This window comes from Oncorhynchus mykiss, chromosome 1 (genome assembly GCF_057628025.1).
Source record: "Oncorhynchus mykiss isolate SJ-2025 chromosome 1, ASM5762802v1, whole genome shotgun sequence".
NCBI classification, from domain to species: Eukaryota; Metazoa; Chordata; class Actinopteri; order Salmoniformes; family Salmonidae; genus Oncorhynchus; species Oncorhynchus mykiss.
In genome coordinates, this window is record NC_143022.1 from 937,501 (window position 1) to 942,286 (window position 4,786).

The window sequence follows — 4,786 nt, forward strand, 5'->3', positions numbered from 1 at the left end:
GGCTAAGATTGAATCATACTACACCGGCTCCGACGCTTGTCAGATGTGGCAGGGCTTGCAAACTATTACAGACTATAAAGGGAAGCACAGCCGCGAGCTGCCCAGTGACACGAGCCTACCAGATGAGCTAAATCACTTCTATGCTCGCTTTGAGGCAAGCAACACTGAGGCATTCATGAGAGCATCAGCTGTTCCGGACGACTGTGTGATCACGCTCTCCGTAGCCGACGTGAGTAAGACCTATAAACAGGTCAACATTCACAAGGCTGCGGTGCCAGACGTATTACCAGGACATGTGCTGACCAACTGTCCCTGATTGAGTCTGTCATACCAACATGTTTCAAGCAGACCATCATAGTCCCTGTGCCCAAGAACACAAAGGTAACCTGCCTAAATGACTACATACCCGTAGCACTCACGTCCGTAGCCATGAAGTGCTTTGAAAGGCTGGTAATGGCTCACATCAACAACATTATCCCAGAAACCCTAGACCCACTCCAATTTGCATACCGCCCAAACAGATCCACAGATGATGCTATCTCTATTGCACTCCACACTGCCCTTTCCCACCTGGACAAAAGGAACACCTATGGGAGAATGCTATTCATTGACTACAGCTCAGCGTTCAACACCATAGTGCTCTCAAAGCTCATCAATAAGCTAAGGACCCCAGGTGTAAACACCTCCCTCTGCTACTGGATCCTGGACTTCCTGTCGGGCCGCCCCCAGGTGGTCAGGGTAGGTAGCAACACATCTGCCACGCTGATCCTCAACCCTGGGGCTCCCCAGGGGTACCTATAGGGAGGAGGTCAGAGACATGGCCGGGTTGTGCCAGAATAACAACCCGTCCCTCAACGTAACCAAGACTAAGGAGATGATTGTGGACTACAGGAAAAGGAGCACCGAGCACGTCCCCATTCTCATCAACGGGGCTGTAGTGGAGCAGGTTGAGAGCTTCAAATTCCTTGGTGTCCACATCAACAACAAACTAGAATGGTCCAAACACACCAAGACAGTCGTGAAGAGGGCACGACAAAGCCTATTCCCCCTCAGGAAACTAAAAAGATTTGGCATGGGTCCTGAGATCCTCAAAAAGTTCTACAGCTGCAACATCGAAAGCATCTTGACCGGTTGCATCACTGCCTGGTACGGCAATTGCTCGGCCTCCGACCGCAAGGCACTACAGAGGGTAGTGCATACGGCCCAGTACATCACTGGGGCCAAGCTTCCTACCATCCAGGACCTATATACCAGGCGGTGTCAGAGGAAAGCCCTGAAAATTGTCAAAGACCCCAGCCACCCCAGTCATATACTGTTCTCTCTACTACCACATGGCAAGCGGTACCGGAGTGCCAAGTCTAGGACAAAAAGGCTTCTCAACAGTTTTTACCCCCAAGCCATAAGACTCCTGAACAGGTAACCAAATGGCTACCTGGACTATTTGCATTGTGTGCCCCCCCAACCCCTCTTTTACGCTGCTGCTACTCTGTTTATCATATATGCATAGTCACTTTAACTATACATTCATGTACATACTTCCTAAATGGCCCGACCAACCAGTGCTCCTGCACATTGGCTAACTGGGCTATCTGCATTGTGTCCCACCTCCCGCCTACCCTTCCTTTTACACTACTGCTACTCTCTGTTCATCATATATATTTGTCACTTTAACTATATCTACATGTACATACTACCTCAAATCAGCCTGACTAACAGGTGTCTGTATATAGCATTGCTACTCTTATTTTCAAATGTCTTTTTACTGTTGTTTTATTTCTTTACTTGCCTACACACACACACACACACACACCTTTTTCCCCGCACTATTGGTTAGAGCCTGTAAGTAAGCATTTCACTGTGAGGTCTACTACACCTGTTGTATTCAGCATTTCACTGTAAGGTCTACTACACCTGTTGTATTCAGCATTTCACTGTAAGGCCTACTACACCTGTTGTATTCAGCATTTCACTGTAAGGTCTACTACACCTGTTGTATTCAGCATTTCACTGTAAGGTCTACTACACCTGTTATATTCAGCATTTCACTGTAAGGTCTACTACACCTGTTGTATTCAGCATTTCACTGTAAGGTCTACTACACCTGTTGTATTCAGCATTTCACTGTGAGGTCTACTACACCTGTTGTATTCAGCATTTCACTGTAAGGTCTACTACACCTGTTGTATTCAGCATTTCACTGTGAGGTCTACTACACCTGTTGTATTCAGCATTTCACTGTAAGGTCTACTACACCTGTTGTAATCAGCATTTCACTGTGAGGTCTACTACACCTGTTGTATTCAGCATTTCACTGTAAGGTCTACTACACCTGTTGTAATCAGCATTTCACTGTAAGGTCTACTACACCTGTTGTATTCAGCATTTCACTGTAAGGTCTACTACACCTGTTGTATTCGGCGCACGTGACAAATAAACTTTGATTTGATAATTCCACAGTAAAAATGTCTGATGCTGGTGTAAGATAAGACACACAGACGTGTTTAGGCAGACCCACTCCAGTTTCTTTCCTGCTCCAACAGCTCCACAGATGTAGAGGGAGGTGTTCAGTGTACAAGGTCGGCAAACAGAGATTCATTATTACATTAAGAGCATAAACGTTATGTTACACATTCAGTATACTTACTAGGCTACATTATTGGAAAATGATTACATTATACATGCGAAAGTTTACAATATTAGCTACTATTACATGTAGTGATGGGGAGGAAATGGATAGTTACATATCGGGATATTTAGTTGATGATATGTCGCATTGCTTTGACAATCACAATATTATTTTTACTCTACATTTCCAATGTTGAACTACCCTAATTAAACAAGTATTTACGCTGCAGTTGAACAGTGTGGGCGACCTGCAGTTCCAACGTCATGTGGTTTTTATTTATTAAAAACTACTGGTTTCTTCAGCACCCGAAGGATAGCCCACAATTACACAGATTATCGTGTGTAATTGTGGGGTTATTATTTGGGTGCTAAATCTTATAGCTTAATTTGTATTTTTATATCTAAAAACGTGAAATTGTATGTACTATTGGAACTCCCAGTCCGCTCACATTAGTCGCTGCTCAACTCCGTCCTAAATCGTTGAATTAGATATAACTACCCCCAACCTCTGTCACTCAATAACATAGTAATGATAATAAAACCATGCATATTGCCTCGTGGTGGCGTTTCCTCTGTGGGTCATATGTGCAACAATAGTCCACCATTACAAAACACACATGTAGACTGGGACAAGATCCTGACGGCCTTGGCGCCAAACTCCAGCCTCGCTGCATGCTGGGGAATTACAGCGCTGTGGCGTCTGAAATCAAACAACTCCACCATTCGGTCTGTTTGCTATGATAAAAATATCACTTCATTTAGTGGGCGAAGACATTTTTTCCAAGGACTAAAATTAATTGAGACGTGAACAGGTTTCAGTATGGATGTGACCGAGCACCACATTCGTCATTTTAGCGACATACGAGGCTGAAGTCCTTGTGTGAGAGAGAGGAAGGCAGCAGGCCCCACAGTCCGGCTTTTAGACTACATACTGGGCATGCCTTGTCACACTGAGACACAACACAAGCAGATTGTTCAGCGACCTTACCTTGGGATCCGCGGTAAATTATGCAGCTTATTGCGATTCGTGAATGCTTTCACCAAATTCCTCACATATAAACACGGCACTCTTAGTAAAACTATTTGTTTTGTTCCTGTATTATTTCTTCTTTCCACACTGAATATTTCCCAGGGCTAGCTGCAATCTCTCCTCACTAACACACAACAGCCCTATTGAATACCAACAAAGATCTGTAGAAGAAGAACCAAGATAGACCACAGCCCGTCGTTTCAAACGGGAACGAATGAGTCATAGTGGGCAGAGCCAAGCCCGAGCTAGCGAGATCCTATTGGCGCGTTCTAACCAACATTTGCATATTTCCATTAGGGAACGCCTACTGTGTGGAGTGCGCGTGTGTAATAATTCGCCTTTGCACTCCTAAACAATGCATTTTTTCCCCCGTAACTTTGACAAAGACTAAAGTCTACAAAAAGTAGTCCACTTTCTCCCACTGCCGGCCACTAGGCTTCCTCGCTTCACGTTTATCCATCCAGTGAAATATATGTCTCATTGTTCTATCTGTGGTACCACCCTATCCAAGTATGGGCAGCTGCATCCAAATATGGCTACCAGAGAATGGAGAGTGGGTTTGTCGAAAGTTGTGGCTGCGTTGTATCCGCCTGCCGACATGAAGCTCCTCTTAATGAATACCACCAAGGATCAGTAGAAGAGAACCAAGATAGACCACAGCCTGTCGTTTAAAATGGGAACTAATGAGTCATAGTGGGCAGAGCCAAGCACGATGTAGCAAGTGCGTTCTAAGCCAATATTTGCATATTTCAGTTAGGGAACGCCTACTCTGATGTGCACTCAATTCGCCTTTGCACACCTTCTAAACAACGCATTTTTTTTTTTTAAAGCTTTGACCAAAGGGTAAAGTCAACAGAAAATTTTGTCCACTCTGTTTGTAACAGATTATAGTTTTGTGATCAGAAAACTGTTTTGAGATCAAATGTTTAATCGATGAGAATATTAGCAGAATATCGGTCCAAATTTATCTTGTCCCATATTTGGTAGTGAGTGGAAAACTCCAAGCGGATGCTTCACATTTCTACATCCGGTAAAATATCTATCTCATTGTTCTATCTGTGGTATCACTAACGTGTCGCTAGAGGTAGCTAACTTGGCAAATTTTTTCTCTCACGCGATTTTATTTCAAAT

The 4,786-nt window shown here is 44.1% G+C and overlaps 1 protein-coding gene across 2 annotated transcripts in view; it reads right to left on the reverse strand.

The window, feature by feature from the left end:
- The window catches only part of jade3 (jade family PHD finger 3), a 36,359-nt gene extending 32,014 nt beyond the window's left edge, over window positions 1–4,345 (reverse strand). The window contains exon 1 of one of the 2 annotated variants that reach the window (XM_036977554.2): window positions 3,614–4,345. The gene's annotated coding sequence lies outside the window, so the exon portion shown is untranslated. The remainder of the gene's footprint in view (window positions 1–3,613) is intronic. The other variant, XM_090223892.1, reaches the window with a different exon arrangement.
- Window positions 4,346–4,786: the final 441 nt, after the last annotated feature.